The following is a 19,222-nucleotide window of genomic DNA, read 5'->3' as shown; positions in this document are numbered from 1 at the left end:
TAAAGAGCGATCCAAAGTGGGTAGAGGAAAAGAAAGAAAATCCTGTCAGCGAGTAATGGGGCGTGTGTATTTGGGGGTGGGGTGGGGGGGATAAGTTAAACACGTTTAAGAGGAAATAAGGAGGTAAAAAAGCAGCATAGCCTGAAGAATTTTATTTCTTTTAAACATTTGGAAAAAAAGGAAAGATTGTGAAGTTTATTAAAAAAATCCCTTTCCCAAGGGATGGATCCTCACCTCAGCTGCTCTCCTGAAACAATCTTTCTCACCCCTGTATCGGCGTTATTGCCGTTATAGCTTCTGATTGGCCTGGTGTAGGCGCATACTTTATGCCTATTGGCCCTCGCTTCTGTCCTCAGGCCAGCGGCCATCTTAGATCCCGCCCCCGCCGCGGCGCCATCTGGGGATTGTAGTACCCTCTCTGTCCCGTCGCGGGACTTTTGCCCTCCAGTTCCCGGTTCCCTCAGGCGGCCTCCCCAGTGGGCACAAGCCCAGGCGCCGTGCCCCGCGCTCCCTCCCTCTGCCCTTCACTTCCCAGCTGCCAAGATCTTGGAAGGTAGGGGCAAGGGGCAAACCCCAGTAGAAGAGTGTTTCTGGGGTGCGGGTCTTGATTTCCACGCGCGTCTGGTCTATATACCCACAGTCCAGTGGGGCGGGGTCTGGGTCGCACAGCTCCTTGGGGCGGGGGTGGTGGTGTGTCTGCCCGGAGGACCCTCCCACCCCCTGAACATGCAGGACCCATTCTGACCACCAGCCCTAACCCTAAGCCTCCCCTCATCTGCTGCATAAGGGGTAAAGTGAGGCATGGGGCCACTCCAGCGGTTCCAGGGACGCCCCAGCACCCAGACCCGGTGGTGTAGTTGGCACTGGCTGCTTTTGCAAGGTTTGCCAGTGTCATAGGCAAGTAGCAGGAATCGCTGCCCCAACAGAACTGTCTCAAACACCCAGCGCTGGGTTCCCGAAAGGGAGGGGACTGAACACGTGCCCCAAAAAGGAGCCAAGTAGGTAGAGGGAAGGCAATTATTTTGGGAGGGAATCTTACATTTGATACTTAAAAAACATTTTAAAAAGCACTGAATGCTTTATGGTGGGGTAACTCGATGAGTCCAAACTCGTTTGTGCTATTTTATGGATTAATACAGTTTTATATAAAAATATGCGGGGATTTTAAGGTAAATCGTGTAACGCTAGGGGAGGGAGGTTGGAGAGGGGAGTCTGGTTAGTGGAACCGGAGTTGGAGCCTCCTCTCTAGGATCAAATTCTCCATCTGGTGTATGACCTTGGACCAGCCACTCACAGTATTTTGTCTTGGGAAAAAGAGCTTAAAGATCTGTGGCCAGGTGGCCCAAGAATCCTTGCTGGAGCTGAAAGCTAAATGAGGTCTTGTTTGTTAAAGTCTGCCACTTGCAAACTTACTACTTTATTACTCCGGATCCCTCAAGAAATGTGCGGGGACCGGCAGAAAATGATCCCAGTGGTTGTTGTAGAAAGGATCTGACCTGTGCTGGGCCTGGGATTACTAAAAGCCGCTCCTACTCGCACCTGTGAAGCCGGGTCTGTCTGAACGCTCCCTCTCCGGCTCCATTTTACCACCGGCATCTACGTAGCGGAGGCGTCTGGGAGTTGGAGTCCCGCTGCGTGTTTCCCGGAGGGCTGGTACTCTATCTCCCAGCGGGCTGGTACTCCATCTCCCAGCGTGCCATTTGGTGCGGCGAAGTGTCTCCTGGGAGTTGAAGTCTCACTTCGGCCGCTGTGTGGATCAGCTCTTTGACTGGGAACTACAACTTCCATGTGGCCCTGCGTTCTGGGCAGCCAGCCTCTGTGTCCGCCTGCTGTGAGCCGGGACTAGAAAGATGTTCAGGAAAACTCTTGTTGTTGGGGAGTGGAGAGAGATGTCTAGTAAAGATCTCGATTATTATGGTTGTCGTCGTTGTCATTGATTGTATATGCTGTTACAAGTGTTAGCGGAGAATTGCATATACTTTTCCAAGTGTTAGGGAATATGCATGCTTTCAAACGCAGCAACACTAGACTTTTTACAGAATGTTCACATTACTTCTTTTCTTAACACCGTATCTCCCATCTGTAGATGAGGAAAAACCTTGAGAAGTTGATTTGTCCTCGGTCACACATCTAGTAATAAAATAAAATAATAAAATATATGTGTATTATTAATATATATTACAGTTTTAATTTAATCCTCTCAAAAAAACTATATGAGAGACATACCCATTTTATATGCTTTTCACATATTAGAAAACTAAAAGTTTTAGTTAAGCAACTAAGGTTAAGCAACTTGTCCAAATTAACTTAGCTAGGGAATAGACATACTCAGTAACCCTATCTGTTTTAACAGTCTCTGCTTAATAAAAGACCCCACCTAGGGCACCTGTGAGGCTCAGTTGGTTGAGCATCTGCCTTCAGCTCAGGTCATGATTCCAGGGTCCTGGGATGCAGCCCCACATCAGGCTCCTTGTTCAGTGGGGAGCCTGCTTCTCCCTGTCCCACATCCCCTGCTTGTGCTCACTCTCTCTGTCAAAAACGAAAAACAAACACCGCCCCCCACCCAGCCCCAAAGACCCCACCTAACAGGGCGGGGGGGAGTCCAGTGTTTCTGAGTACAGAATTTGGAATCTTTTTATCATACCATGTTTCCTCTGTAGTCAGACTAAATGTTAGAGCTGCAAAAACCTTTGAGATCATTTAAATTTAAGGCAAAGATCTTGTAACAGTTCCTGGCATATAGTAGAGGTTCCATAGATGTTAGCTATATATAGCTTTTTAATACCTTTATTTTAGAGGTTAGGAAACTGACCCAGGTGGTAAACCCATTTGCCCAAGGTCACACAGTTGGTTTGTGTCAGAGATGAGACTAGACCCAAGTGTCTCATTTTGAAGTCCAGGGTGATTTTCATTCTACCAGCAGTCAGCTAGAAGGAGCACCAGATGTGAAGCTGTTTAGATAATGGTTTCTCTTATAATTTGTTCTTTGTAGGCCACAGGCTAGTACCATTGTTGTAAAGCCTCTTTTCATATTATTTGTAAGGTTGTAATGTTTCAACAATTCAACAGAAGTTTTTTGAGCATCTTTATATGCTCGTATCTCTTCAGGTGCAGGGGGCCACATGGATTAAAGTAGTTAATGGGTTAGGCCTAGAAGGACCTGAGGAGAGGGATCCATGGTCTACATCTCATGCCCTTTCTGCAAGGAGACAGGTTTCTGGAGGCCTTGTAGTAATGTATGTGACCTTTCAGGTTCATGATTTCTTTTACTTGATGTTCTCTTCCTATCCTTATCTCTGTAAATGTTTGATGGAATGCTTTAGGAAATGTTTCTATACTCCTCTCTTTATTCGTATATATGTGTGGCTTCAATCACTCCCTTTATATTTTGGGAATATCTTGTTTTGGCTCCCAATGCTTTTTTCTCTTTTGGTCTTTCAGACCCTTGAGAACAAAATCTGACACTGTGTTTGAATTCATACAAGTTACAGTCTGACCCTCTAATATGGGATATCAGAAAGGAACAGACGAGTTGTTTGAATTATGTAAAACTTCTATTTTAGAAGATACATTGTCCCTTTCAATTATGTATTTACAGGTAATAAAGGAGGTAACTCATCTCCTGTGTGTGAAAGCTTCTTTCTATGTAGTTAGATAATAAAGTAACATTTTGTAAATTATTGGCTAAGCATTCCTGAAACAGTCACTGTGGGAGATGTTCTCCCTATCCCCTCCTGCAGCCACCTGCCCTGTCCCTCCCTCTCTCAGCTAACAGTCTGATCATTCAGGTTTCAGCACATGCCTGACCACTGGTAGATACTGAAAAAATATTTATGTAGTTGCATTTATAAGCATCCCTAAGCTCTGTTTGCACATCTTTTTCTTGAATCTCTTTTAAGATAGAAATGCTTTGAAATATAAGATGTAGCAGGTTGCTTTCCTTTCAATGTCTACATTGCGAAGAAAAATCTCAGCCTTTGAGGTCATCTTTCAAGGGACTGCTTCATTGGGAATGTCCATATCTGTGATTTCTCAGATGAGAAAGTGATCCAAATAGCAAAACATGGCTAGAGATTGGTAGTCTGGAGACCTATGATTTAACTCTCAGCCCTGCCCTAAGAGGCAGGTTACTTAGCCATTAGCTTTTTCTATAAAAGAGGAATAATAAGGATTTATCCCTCATAAAGTGAGGATACGGATTGAATAAGATAGTTATTTATTCATTTATTTATTATTTTCTGTTTTATTTCATTTTTTATTGACATATAATGTATTATTCGCTTCAGGGGTACAGGTCTGTGATTCATCAGTCTTAAAATTCACAGCACTCACCATAGCACATACCCTCCCCAATGTCCATCTCCCAGCCACCCCATCCCTCCAAACCCCCTCCCCTCCAGCAACCCTCAGTTTGTTTCCTGAGATTGAGTCTTTTATGATTTGTCTCCCTGTCTGGTTTCATCTTGTTTCATTTTCCTTTCCCTTCCCCTATGATCTTCTGTCTTGTTTCTCGAATTCCTTGTATCAATGATATCATATGATAAATGTCTTTTTCTGACTGACTTATTTCGCTTAGCATAATACCCTCTTGTTCCAGCCACATCATTGCAAATGGCAAGATTTGGGGGGTTTTGATGGTTGCATAGTATTCCATTGTATATATGTACCACATCTTCTTTATCCATTCATCTGTTGATGGACATCTAGGTTCTTTCCATAGTTTGGCTATTGTAGACATTGCTGCTATAAACATTCAGGTGCACATGCCCCTTTGGATCACTACATTTGTTTTTTTATTTTTTTATTCAAATATTTTATTTATTTATTTGACAGAGAGAGATCACAAGTAGGCAGAGAGGCCTGCAGAGAAAGAGGGGGAAGCAGGCTCCCCACTGCGAGCAGAGAGCCCGATGTGGGCCTTGATCCCAGGACCCTGAAATCATGACCTGAGCTGAAGGCAGATGCTTAACCCATGGGGCCACCCAGGTGCCCCTGGATCACTGCATTTGCATCTTAGGGTAAATAACCAGTAATGGAATTGCTGGGTCATAGGATAGCTCTATTTTCAACTTTTTGAGGAACCTCCATACTGTTTTACAGAGTATCTGCAACAGCTTGCATCCCCACCAACAATGTAAGAGGGTTTCCCTTTCTCCACATCCTCGCCAACACCTGTCATTTTCTGACTGGTTAATTTTAGTGTTTTTAAAACTTTGAGTGTGTTGTCAGGCACTCAGTAGCTTGTATTCAATAAACGAATAGTAGCTCTTATTTTTATTATTAATGTAAACAATATATGAAGATATATCACATTTATTCACCATTTAACTTGAGGAAGTTATCTGCTTTATAAAAGGATTTGCCATTTGGTTTCTTAGAATAGCAATGTTGGCCATCCCATTTAAAGTGTGAAGTTAACCACAGCTTTGATAATCGATCTTGTCAGCACAGTGTTACTCTTTGTGTGTGTAGAGAAATGGTGAAGCTTTTGACTTTTTGTTGCCCACTGAGAGGTCCCTGATCTATGGTTCCGTCTCTATATTGAATCTCATATTGAAAAGTGGCCTGCCACTGTTGGTGGGGCCTTCTGTCTACTTCTGGGAAAGTACTGGGCCTATTCTAGATGTCTCAGGGTTAAAGTGAAACAGTCATCACCCCGTTGGTGAATAACCCCAGGGCAATGGACATGTGAGCGTGGCAGGGTGTCTCTCTAAGGCTGACAACTGCAACAGCCATGAAGTTACTGATAAGGAGGTGAATGAGAGAAGAGAGGTGGTGTAAAGGACAGGGAAGGAAAGATGGAAAAGAGCAAAGAGCAGATGGGCAAAGGGATCAGCGGAAGCCCTCAGTAGCCAAAGCACGTCCTTACTCAGTGCATTTATCCTGCTCCAGCTCTGTGCTGGGCATTGCACTGCTCTGCATGGGGGATACAGCAGTGAATGTGGCTGACATGGGTTGGTCACAGTGGTTGGTGGTGGTTAGTTTTAGGCAGGGAAGAGCTTAGAGAAAAGAAGGAAAGCAGGAAGGCAGAAAGGAGGAAAGGGAGGGAAGAATGTAGGAAAGGAAGAGGAGTATATTGGGATTTGATGAGTGGAAGCTGATCTCTGTGTCTGGGGTATAAAAATCATGGGAGGGGGGACATGGGGGAGGAATCGGGCTGCATAGGCAAGCACCAGCAATATTATGCAAAGTCTGGTTACCTGTACTGTAAAGGCATTCTAGATTTCATTCCAAGGGCATTTGGGAAACCACTTAACAGCCTTAACTAAGGGGGAGGGGCTCCTGGGTGGCTCAGTAGGTTAAGCATCTGCCTTCCGCTTAGGTCATGATCCCAGGGTCCTTGGACTGAGCCTCATGTCCGGCTCCCTGCTCAGCGGAGAGCATGCTTCTCCCTCTGCTTCTGCCTGAGGCTCTGCCTACTTGTGCTGTCTTTCTATCTCTCTGTCAAATACGTAAAATCTTACACACACACACACACACACACACACACACACACACACACACCAAAACAGTCTTCACGGGGGAAGTGAAATGATAGGATTTAGTTTTTAAAAGCGTGGATGCAGTCAAGATGATGAATTTGTGAGAGAGAATTGTCCAAGTAGGCCTGTGTTTTTTAACTTGAAGTGCATATAAATGTCCTGCCGATCTTAAGCTGTGGGTTCTGATTCAGTGCATCTAGAATGGAGCAGAGGTTTGGGATTTCTAACAGGCTGATGCTGCTGGCCCATGGACTGTACTTTGAGGGGCATGTGCTGAGGAGACTCTTGGGCCATCTAGATAAGAGATGGTAGTGGTTCAGAGAATGGACCTCAGGGATTCATAGGCCTGGATTCTAGTCTTGCTTCTTCTACCAGCCACTTGCAGTGTGACTCTGGGGAGAGTGTCCTAGTCTTACAGAGCCTCAGTTTCCTTATTATCTCTGTGAAATGGGGATAATAATCCCTATTGTAGGATGGCGTTTTGAGTTTTCATTGAGGTAACACAATAGCCAGCCTCAAGAAATGGTAGCTTTGAATTTATTCTTATTGTTAATAAATCTGGCAACTTCATGCACCCTGCTCCATGTTACCTTTTTTTTTTTTTCATATTTTGAATACTAGGTGGAATAGATCATTTTTGGGGGGGGGTAGGGAGAGGGGAAAGAGAGGAAGAAGGAGAGGGAGAAAGAGAATCTTAAGCAGGCTCCATGCCTAGGGTGGAGCCTGGCACAGGGTTCGATCTCACAACCCTGAGATCATGACCTGAGCCAAAATCAAGAGTCAGTCGCTTAACTGACTGAGCCACTCGGGCACCTCTGGAATAGATCACTTTTAATTGTACTGTTTTTGTTTTTATCTCAAGTGTGCAATGCTGAACTTGTTCAGTTCTTGGTAAAAACTTGAGTATTATGGGCAACTAGATATATCTCTCCCCTGTAATCGAGATGGTTTAAATTTGATGGGAAAAAACCCTGGGATCCTTAAAGTACCATCTTCTATCTGATTATGATGGGAATTTGAGGCACTTTGCCTCCTCATGTAGATTTATTTAAGCCCAATTATAGTGCCTCCTTCTTTACATAATTTTAACCTGTTTGGATTGCTTTTCAACCAGTGGTTCTCAGTCCTTGCTACAAGTTCAAGTCACCAGGGGCTGGTCCCATCCAGAGAAATTGATTCAGAGTGCAGAGGGGAGGTAGGTATTGGTATTTGCCTTTTTAAATTTCCCATGTGATTCTGAAGTGCATTTAGGAATGAGAACCACTGATTCTAACAACAGAACATCATGAAATATATCAGGTACAATCTAACAGGTGAAAGGTCTTTGCAGGGAGAGAACTATCTAGAAAGTAGCATTTTGAAGGCTTTGGTCGTGAAAGAGATGATAAGCCTTGTCACAAAGCTCTCTGGGAATTTGATGAACTAACTATAGGTTGTCTTCTGGGTTTTCTTTGAAGTGAAATAGTGCACCCCTCTGTCCCCTGTGGCCTGGTATCTCTAGGAGTGCTCACTTGAGTCAGGATTCTCAATTTTGTTTCAGGCTGTGTTTCTTGCTTGATAATTTAGTTTGTTTAATTCTTCATAGCTGAAAAAAAATACTATTAACCCATTAAAACTATGTTCAAAAGAAAGAAACTGAGTTACATGCTTTCATTAGCTGTGGATTCATTACTCTAAAGGTTTAAACTGTTGTTCAGATAAACTACAACCCATTTTAACCAGTAACATTTTTAAAAATTTTATTAAAAGAATTTTTTTTTTTTTTAATTCAGTAAGTTCCATGCTCAGTGTGGGACTTAACCAGTACCATTCCTATGTTCTAATTCAGTAGCCTGAAATGAATGCTTCTAGACAGGCTGCCTATTATAAATAATGGTTTCCTTTTAAATTTTTTATAGTTAACCTCACCCTCCATTTCATGGCAAAATAATTAGGCTGATTTGGATAAGTGTCTTTTATTTGCTGGATTATCCATAACATATGGGGACCCTTTCCTTTTAAAAGTTTCTTTTTCCTTATAGAAAATGTATGTCCTTAGGTTTTTTTGTATCTGAATATTCATATTTAAAACCTTCTATCCAGCATCCAGGAGCATTCTTGGCCTGAATTTCTCTTACCTTATACCATAATTTCGTTTTTCAGCCTTTCCTCAGCTTTTTTTTACCCACTAGGAAGTCATTTCACAATGTAGTAGTTTTATTTTTCTACTGTGTTGACTTAATAGAGTTTAATAGAGTTTCTCTCTATTAAGGAGTGGGAAAAGCTGTTTTTGTTGGAGAGCTTAAAATAAAGTTAAAAAATTACATATTTTATGGATATTTTGTACCTAGGCCAAGGTTTTCTTTTAATGATGTATATAAGTAGGAATAGAAGAGAAAAATGAGAAACTGGCTAAGAGGTTTGCGAAAGGCCCACATTGAGATATTCTGGAACTTAAAGACTCTTTCTGAGTCTATTTATTGTGTTTATTAGTGTTCCTTATTATGGATTTACCTCTTTTTATTAAGAGTCAGATTTCCATTAAAATTCAGTGTATTTTGCAGCTTCTCAGACCCACAGCTATTGGAGCTAAAACCCATCATAGATAATGTGGAAGTATCAGTACTCCCTCATGAGGTTTAATGCACACATATTTTAGTTGGGCATAGTTTGGAGGAGAGTATGGTCTGCAGTCATTTAATCACTGAAGTGTGCGGAATATGGTAAGAACAAAATTTCATTTTCTGCAAGACTTAAAGTCTTCTTCCTGTGCCTTCATTTTTTGGAAAAACAAAAACAAAAACAAAACAAAACAAAACATCCCCAGAACTCAATGCTGTCTTGAGTCTACACATTAAAGCAGGACGGTACTTGCGTGGTTTTGCCAGAAGACATTTAAACGATGCTGGAAGCATGTCTGTGCTTGGAGCCCAGCGGACAGGCAGTGGAGGGGGGCTGGAACCTGCTGGAGTAAGGTTGTTTCTCTCAACCCTGGAGCCTGGGCAATTCCTGTTCAGGTTCTCCCAGGAATGAAGCTGGTGGATGGAGAGGTAGTGATCCTAAGGTGGGCAGGAAAAAGCAACCAAGAGGTAGAAAGACCTGCAGAGCCTGTGAAGAGGTATGACAACAAAAAAGGTGGTTGAGTGTAGGGGAGGGGGAGGTGGGACATTTTTTGTTTTGACAAATACGTCTGTGAATGGTGTCCTCCAGAGTTGTTCTGTGCACGGCTTGCCTGGTTTTTAACACAGAGAGGCCACCCTGATCAATGGGAGGTGTTGGAACCTTTAGAAGAGAAGGGATCCTGTACCAAAACAACAGGTGGGTCCTGCACCTGGAAATTGCAGTAGTTGGAATCTGCTGACTGTGCAGCTAAGAGCTAGGCTTTTAGCCAGTGTCCAGTGAAATCTGTAGCTGAGGCTGTTTCTTGGCCCCTTGGAGCAGGGCAGAAAGCTTCTTCTAAGCTACGGTTTCCTCTAGGCTCTTGAACTTCCAAGGGGCAACCAGCCAATACTTCCTTGGCCTAGAAGAATTAGCTGTGTTTGGCTTTTAGCACAGATGAAATGGCTGGGTCCAAATCCTGTGGGTTGGGCACTGGTTGGAACTGTACCCAAAGTTCCTGGTGAGGCCAGAAGCTTCTGCCATTTCTTACAAGCTCCCAGGTGATGCAGATGCTGCTGGTCCATGGGCCATGCTTGGAAATCAAGATTCTAGTTCTTTATGGCTCCTACTATGTTTCCATTCTGTTTTAATGTCATGAATAGGATTGTTTATACATATGTCACTCTGTTACAGGCTGAGGGTGATCTTGGGCAAGCTGTTTTGCTTTGAAGAATTTTATTTTCTTCTCCAGAATGGACATAGTTGTACATACCTCATAGATGGGTATGAATACAGTGGGATAATCTATATAAAATATTAGCACAGCACCTCTCATATAGTAATTTCTTAGTAAGTGTTTGCTTTTATTATTGCTATTATATTTTATACTTTTATTATTTTTGAGCTCAGAGATCCAGATCTGTAATCTTAGGTATGTGGATTTACCAGTTACCAGATGTGGGACCATAGGTAGGTTTCTTGATTAAGTCTGTTTCTTCACCTTTAAATTGGGGGCTACAGTGGTCACTAACTATGGATGCTGTGAGGGTTCAATAAGGCTGTGTGTATAAAGCCGTTGGCATGTATTACTTACTCTCATGATTATAATACTAATCACTGGATTTGAGGGTCTGTACAGCAGCTTCTGTTACTTGGCATTGGCCAGGTTTCTCTGAGACTCTCTTGGTGTGGTAGAAACTGCCCACACCAGTGGCAGGTTAAGTGGACAGTGGACCCAGGATTTGGAAGTAGGTAATACCTGGAAGTTAAGGTCAGCAGGCAGGAGGAATGTAGAATGATGCCTGGTAACAGGTCCCCTAGCAAATCCTAGTTGATGCTGTTGCTTGCTCTGACCATGGAGCTTACTGGGCTCCTGCCTGGACAATCTCTGACCTGCCTAATATCCCAGTGTCTGATCCTAATCTCCAACTATGTTCTTACCAGTTCTTACTGCGTGTGAGCCATTCCCTTGCTCATAACTAATGTATTCATTTGGGAAGCATTTACTGATGCCTTTTGTATGTCAGGCACTGTGCTAGCTGTGGTTCTATGCTGATGAACAAGGCAGGCACAGTCATTGCTCTCAGGAGGCAAGTGGAGGAGATGGACAATGCTCAGGCCAACAAATGTAATTATAAGATGCCGAGTACTGGGAAGGAAGAGTTGAAGGTACTGTGATACTAAAAGGGGGTGGGGTAGCCAGAGAGGAGGAGCTGATATTTGAGCTGAGACCTAAGTAAAGAATGAGTGGGAGGCAGCCATATGAAGAACTAGTGAAGTGGTATTCTGGGCAGAAGGAATAGCCTGTACCCAGGTCTTTCTTAGGAAAAGAGCTTGACATGCTCAAAGGGATGAATGAAGGCCTCTGTGGTAGACCATAGAGACGGAAGAGGGGCTGGCACTGTGTGAGGTTGGCCTGGCAGTGTAGGGCCTGGAGATCAAAGTACGGAGCCTGGATTATATTGTCTGGGTGATGGCTCTGTCCCTGATTCCCAGTACTGTGGTCGGAGGCTTGCTCTTTGCTGTCCAGACCTTCCTTCTGTTGATCTGTTGCTCTGAGCACCTGCTTCCTGACTTCTTTTTCCTTCCCTCTTGTCAAAATATTAGTTATGGTCCCGGCTGGTGCTTCCCTCATGCCTGCCATCTCCATCTCTTTTACCTGTTAACTCTCTCTCTGGATACTAGGTTCCATGTGTAGAACTCGGCCCCTTTTCATTTCAGAGCGTTTGCTACACCCACTTCCGGCTCTGATGGGCTAGCAGGCTCATCTCCCTCCTGAACTGACCCCTCTGCCATGTGGCAATGAAAATCAAGAACAGGACCCTTGCTTTAGGGGTGCAGAGGAATAGAACAAAAGAGAAAAAGAAAGGAAGAAAAGCAGTTTGGGGTCTATCAATGGGTAGAAGAAGAGATAGGATACAAATTTTATAGGTTGGAAGGCAGGTTGAAGGAAGTTTGTTGAGATTCACCCAGTCTTGTCCCTTGTATTTACAAATTTGGAGACCTGGTTTTAGAGAGAGGAAGTGACTTGCTCTTGGTCACAGATGGAGTCAGAAGCAGAATGATGACCTTTTTTCTTAGTCCTTTTTAGGTTAGTTCCTGTGTCTTTAGCTTCCTTAACTTCTACTTTTTTACAGCTTTTGCTTAACCTCTAATTTTTGATCAGTGCTCTCCTCCTCTGACTGTAAGCTCAGTGAAGGCAGGAGTGGTGGCTATTTTGCTGATGCCCCAGCACCTGGTCCCTAACTTAGAATTTGATGTTGAACTTTGCACTGTGTTCCTACTTCTGGGCTCTGCTCCATTACTTCTTCAGTTAGCCAAGTCTTGGTTGCATGGGCGGGCATGGGTAGGTGAAATCTGCTGAAGTCCTGGACTTGAGCTCCTCTTACCATTTCTTGAATTTTTGTACAGCCTCCCATTTCCTCCCCTTCATGGAGAGAGTGCCTTGTTTACTGTGTTACTATTGTCTGTCTTCCCTCTTTAGAAGTTTGCTCCCTGAGGGCATGGACCTCAGGGAGCATGGTACTGGTTCCTTGCCCTGTCTCTGTGCATAAAGCAGCGCATGGCCTGTGAAGGACAGAATGTTATGTCTCATCATTACCGTCAAGATCTGAAAGTCTAGGTTGCCTTGAAGGCTGCTGCTCCATGCAGATGGCCATTTATGCTGTACAGATAATGCTGGGAGTCAAGAAGGGGCTCCTAGGAAGGGAGCTGAGAGAAAAGCCTACTCTGGCTCTGAGGATTCTTGTCTGCTTCTCATTAGCTGTATAATCTTAAGCAAAGTTCTCAACCTCTCTGCATCTCTCTTTTCTGTAAAATGCAGACGATAATACTATTTAGCTCTTGGTTGTGCAGATCCAGTGAGACGTGGATGTGAAGCACAGTGCCTGACGTGTGGTCAGCACTCAATAAATATCACCTTGATTAAACCAGGAAGGTGGCTTCGTCTACTTTTGCTGGCTGGTCGTTACATGTGGGGGCCCATTTTCACTTTGAAAATCAGAGCGACGTCTTTCCCATCGTGCTGTGTTATTTGGTGGACTGTCATATTCTCTTTGGTCATCAAATAAATGTAGAGGCCATCAGTTCTGGCCATATAAAGTTTAGTGGAAATGTTGATGAACATCAACTCAGGATTCAGCACAAAAAAAATAAATGCTGGTTGATGTTCAAGACAGAGGAATATAAATCAGAAAACAAACACATCCACCGTACTGTAATATTTAAATGCCTTCTCATAAACACTTAAGATTCTCATTAGTCCAACATCAGAAAAATGATAAATATTAATATTTGTCATCAAAGGAAAGCTTAGAAATCAAAGCAGAGTAAACAACCGTTGTATTTGAAGGATTACATAATACTGAATGAATTTTAATTGGACACCTCCAAAACTCTATTTTTAAAAAATTTCTCTGTGGGACAGTTTAATTATTTTTATCCATCATAAAAACTAGTAAAGGTATGCATTTAGTCGGAAAAGATTCAGGGGACTTGCTTATTCCAATCACGTTCTCAAAGACTTGGGCTGTTTTGTGTCTTGGTTCTGCAGCAGAGACCCATGTGTCCTAGAGCCACTTTCCTTCTCCAGATCTCCAGTTTGACTTCAGGAGAATCATACTGGAAGTGGCTCTTGGTAGATCATGAAAGGCACTGGGAGCTTCCTGTTTTGGCTGTGGATTCCTTCCCCAGGCTTCTTTCCTCTCCCCAGTTCTGAATGTTCCAGAAGCCTGTGCAGTAATCCCTGGAGTCAACAGGGAACAGTGGGAGAGACAACAGGCTGGTGAGGTGGTCACTGTGAGGTGGTCAGGCTTTCCCTCTGCTGCTTTCACAGTGTCTGGCATGGCTGACTTGGGGTGACAGGACCTTATTGTGTCACCACGAGGATGTGGTGCAGGGAGTCAGGAACCCTGGGTTTTCGTTGTGGCTCTCACTGCCTTATGCAAGTCTTGACCTCCCTTTCCACACCTGTATAAAGAGGGGCTTGGATCTGATAATTCTCAAGTCCTGTGCCTCTCCAACATCTTATAACCCCAGTGGAGAGCTTCAGGAATAGGCTAAGCCCTTCTTTGTTCCCTCTGCAGACAGGCAGTTCCTTGGAGTGGCTGGTGTTGGGGCCAGACAAACTCATATCTCACCTTAGCTAATTTACCTTAGTTCTTAGTTTCTTATCCATTATTGGTAATAGTATGAGGTTGTCAGAAGCACAAGAGATGATGTTTGGAGATCCATTGCTGTGTTATTATTATTGTCATATTATGTTATTATTATATTATTATTATTAAATTATTATGTTTATATCTGGACTCAGAACTTCTCTGTCTCTTTGTGCCTCTGTTTTATCATCTAAAAAATGGGAATAATAAGACTGTACCTCACTAGTTAATCTTGAGAATGAGATAATACAGAAAATATGTAGGATACTTCCTGGTGTACAGTAAATACCATACATATGTTAGTGATGATTTTAGTCTCATTTTTATTATTAGTCACAATACATAGAATGAAGTAGTGCTTTTTTGTAAAGAATAAGATAGGATAAGGCAAATGAGAGTAGTTAACTTCTTGATGCACATTCTGAAGCAGATTTTTGGTGGTCTAAAAGATCCACCATTTTCTCTAAGCATCTCCTTTAACCTAGGGAACATTAAATAAATGATGTCAAATCTGTATTTCAAAGTCAAGTATCTATATCCAACAAGGGTCTTTAAAATAGGATACTGGAGCGTCTTCAAAATCATGTTCCATAAATACAAACGCAATGAAACCAGTAACTGGAGAGGATATCTGCACCTCCATGTGTTCATAGCAGCATTATTTACAGTAGCCAAAATATAGAAACAATGTAAGTGTCCATTGATGGGTGAATGGATAAAAAAGTTGTACACACACACACACACACACACACACACAAACACACGGGAATATTATTCAGCCATAAAAAATGAGAATGGTTGGACCTTGAGGGCATAATGCTAAGAAATAAGTCAGACAGAAACAGAGAAATACTGTTTGATCTCGCTTGTTTGTGAAATCTAAAGACAAAAACAAAACACTAAACTAAACTCATAGGATGAGATCAGATCTGTGGTTACCAGAGTCAGGGGGTAAAGGGAGCAGGGGAAGGAATTGGAAGAAAGTGGTCAAAAGGTACAAGCTACCAGTTAATTATAAGTCAGCTAAGACCTAGGGCCAACAGGGACAGCATGATCACTGGCACTAACACTGCTGAGTGTTATACATGGAAGGTAAGAGCCTAGATCCTAGGAGTTCTCATCATAAGGAGAATTTTTTTTTCTTTTCTCTTTATTGTATGTATCTGACAGGATGGTTGTTAAGTAAACCTGTTATAGTAATTATTTCTCAATATATGTAAATCCAACCATCATACTGCATACGTTAAGCTTATACAACGCTGTATGTCAGTTATTTCTCAATAAAACTGGAAAAGAGACAGTAGAGGCAGAAGAGAACTAAAATGGTTGAATGCAGATACCTCCAGGGATGACAGCTGGGAAATAGGAAGAAACGAGGCAAGAGATTTTTTTTCCTAAAAGCTATGTATTGCCATTTGTTTTGCACAGTTATATACTTTATAATAAATTTTAAAATAATTTGTTAGAAGTAAAACAAAGCGAAGCAAAACAAAAGAAATCCAATGTTTCAGGTCCATGATCTATCTTCAAATATAGGTTGAAACTAAGTTAGAAGAGAGTTTACTTTTTATCAGATTACTGTGGTTCAGGAATGAAACTAAGACCTTTGTGTGGATTCTCTCATTTCATCTTCAGGACAACTCTATGAGGTAGATACTCTTACCATCTCCATTTACACATGAGAAAACTGAAACTGAGAGGTTAAGTAAGTGCTTAAGGACACCCTCCTGGCAAGTAGTAGGGCTGGGAATGAGGACCCAGGTCATGTGATTCAGGAGCTTGTGCTCTGCTACCTGCCTTCCTCAGATGGTAGGAAGGTCAGACCTCCATGATAGCTACTGTTGCTGTATAATGAAGTCTAATGGATCAAGACAAGGATGTAAATGACTTGCTTTTATCAAAGACACAGCAAGTCAGCATTCATTTTTATTGTTTCCAAGATAATTCCATTTCATGCAGGGGAATGAATTTCAATATAGACTAGACTTATTTAAGGAAACATCAATATTTTTCTCAAATTGGCAGCATCACAACTGTATTTATGGAATTAAAGAAAACATACTGCATTTATATAATACAAGTTCACTTGGAAACCTAAAATTTCTTTATCTTTTTCTGTATCTTGGCTTACTGCTGTTGGTGTCGGTCTGTTTTTAAAACAGAAATATAAATTATTTCTTGTTAACTCCATTGGATCTGCAGGCAGATATTAGACTAAGTTGGCATTCATAACACCAGTATCTTGTTCAGAGGACCCAAATTATCTATGAGAAGAGGTATTTAAAAAAACAAAACAAAACAAAACAACAACTTCTTACCAACTGCATAAGAAAATAATTTATTTTAGAAGATTTTTTAAAAATACTAAAAAACAATGACATTGCCATTCTACCCCCTCATGATAGAGCTATCAGTATTTCAGTGGATATGCTTTTTATCCTTTTTTATTGCCTATGTCTATTTATTTATTCTGTTAATTTTTAAAATTGGGATCGTACTTCACATATAGCTTTGTTACCTGTTTTTCACTCATCACTGTATTGTCTGTGTGTTCCCATGCCATCAATGACTGCAAAGTACTCCACTCTTGGAACCTGCGATTATTTTTCATCCTATTCCAATTGTTTAGCATTAGGCTTTTCCCACCTTGATGTCTGATATGTATTACTGAAGAATATTTGCATGGATGCATCATGACATCCATGATTCTTTTCTTAGGCCACACTCTCAGAAGTGGAAATGCTAGGTCATATTGTAAGTTGTAGGAGTAGCTCCCTAGTCTTTGCACACTTCACTGCGGGTAATGCTCCCTGTGCACCCAGACTCCCCACTAATGGCTTCTCCTGGGTTCTGTTTCCCAGGAATGTCAGAGAAGACCATGCCAGAACCTGGTGGGATGATTATTGTCACTCTTCAGGCTGGACTCAGTGGTCAAAATAAACACGTTGGACTGCCAGGCCCGGTCTTCACGTGGCCTTCATTAGTTAGTATATTACCTTGTTGGCTCAGAATGCTTCCAGCTGCAAGTAACAGAAAACGTAACTCACAGTGGCTCAAAAAAGCAGAGGATTATTTCTTCCCCAGAAGAAGAAACCTAGGTGTATGGGGATTTGAGGGGTGGGTGGTGGGGTGGGGTAGGGAGGCTGGCTGTGGCTCTAGTTCAGCAGCTCAGAGATGTCAAGAATGTATCTACAGTGTTCTTACTGGTCGCAGGACGATGCCGTTGAAGCAGACATCAGGCCTGCGTTTAGAGAATCAGGGAGGGGTGAGAAAAAAGAGATAGAAGCGATACATTCTTGATCCTAGGAGTTATTCGCCTGATTTTAAAAAGTGATGCTTTTTCCCCCTCTTATTACAGAAGTAATGTATGATCATTATAGAAAATATATTTCACCCATAATCTTGCCACCAGGAGGTAATCACAGCTCTCATTTTGGTGTTTATCCTTCTAGTTTAGTTATAAGTGCACAAAAAAGTGGGATTACCCTTTGATGGACTGCCTTGTAACTGGCCTTTTTAATCAGCATCCATCTTCGTGCCTAGCACCTGGTAGAAGCTTTACAAATTTTACTGAAAAATTAATGAATGATTTCAAAAATACGCTATGAATATTTTTCTGTCTTGCCAATTATTTGTTTTAGAGTATAATTTTTAACAGCTGCATAACACTCAATTATTTGAATGTTTCATAATTTCTTTGACTGATTCTCTATTATTTCACATGTGGACTTTTAAAAAATTTTAACTATGACAATTCTGTAGTGAACATCCCTCTGTGTGTGTGTATACAAATCTCTCAATATTTCCTTAGATAAATTCCTTTCAGAAGTGGAATCACTGGGTCCAAGGTCCAGTTATGAAGTCCTTGATGTGTATCATCAAAGTTCCCTCTTTGTATGTACCATTTTATACTACTTCCCACAATGTGAGTTGTTATAACCTTGTTTCAGGGTTTTTAAAAAAATTTTCAGTAGACTTAAAAATTTTTTTTTTTCTGAGCAGGTAATATATTCATCTGGTTAAAAAATCAAAACAATAGAAAAATATATAAAAGTTTTGCTGCTCTTGTGCCCATACCCCTATCTCTGTCCCATTTCCCTTAGGGTAGTCACTTTGATTAGTTTCTTTTGAACTTTTTTGGTATTTTTTAATGTACATAGGAAAATACGCATCTAAATTACTTTTCTTCCTTTTTTTTTTTTTTTTTTACAAAAAAGGGGACATGCAATATACACCATTCTGTACTTCACTTTATTTGGTTTGACTGCTGTATAATGTTCTATTATGTGAATACTCCATAGTTTTGTTTATCTATTCTCCTGTCTGGCCTTATTTGAAACTCGCATCTTTTCAGCCAAACCAGGCCCAAATGAACTGCGGTATTCTGGCCCTGCGGCAATGCCACTAATAGGAGCAGGCAGCTATATCTTAATTTCCTAGCCCTACTGCCTGGCCTGCTGCACATTTTGACTTTGCCTCCCAGGGTGTAGTTGGCAGGGTCCGAAGTATTCCGAATCCAAGGAGGGAGAGAATTATAAAGGTAGGTTTCTCTTCTTTGAAGACCCATTGGCCCCCCTAGCTTGGCTTGTGAGATATTTCATTCTACTTTGGGTAAAGAACAACCCCTCCATTCTCATTCAAGGGATGGTGGCTCCCATAGGAAATAATGTGCTGTGTCCTTTTTTTTTTTTTTAATATATCATGTATTATTTGTTTCAGGGGTACAGGTCTGTGAATCATCAGGCTTACAGAATTCACAGCACTCACCACAGCACGCACCCTCCCCAGTGTCCATCCCCAGCTACCCTATCCCTCCCCACCTCACCCCACAGCAACCCTCAGTTTGTTTCCTGAGATGAAGAGTCTCTTGTAGTTTGTTTCCCTGTCTGGTTTTGTCTTGTTTCATTTTTCCCTCCCTTCCTCTATGGTGTGTACTTTTTAAGGAATTTCATGTCACAGTTCTGGCCCGTTGTGTCCTCCTTCAAAAAGCTCTAGGGAAGAATCCTT

At 41.9% G+C, this 19,222-nt stretch overlaps 1 protein-coding gene across 6 annotated transcripts in view; it reads left to right on the top strand.

The window, feature by feature from the left end:
- Nucleotides 1-403: 403 nt before the first annotated feature.
- The window catches only part of FHIT (fragile histidine triad diadenosine triphosphatase), a 1,423,921-nt gene continuing 1,405,102 nt past the window's right edge, over nucleotides 404-19,222 (top strand). For 2 of the 6 annotated variants that reach the window (XM_032359195.1, XM_032359190.1), the window contains exon 1: nucleotides 417-553. The gene's annotated coding sequence lies outside the window, so the exon portion shown is untranslated. Of the gene's footprint in view, nucleotides 554-19,222 lie in introns of all 6 variants that reach the window. The other 4 variants (XM_032359211.1, XM_032359205.1, XM_032359177.1 and 1 more) reach the window with 4 other exon arrangements.

Source organism: Mustela erminea, chromosome 1, assembly GCF_009829155.1.
Source record: "Mustela erminea isolate mMusErm1 chromosome 1, mMusErm1.Pri, whole genome shotgun sequence".
Classification (NCBI taxonomy): domain Eukaryota; kingdom Metazoa; phylum Chordata; class Mammalia; order Carnivora; family Mustelidae; genus Mustela; species Mustela erminea.
This window is presented reverse-complemented; position numbering and strand designations above follow the sequence as displayed.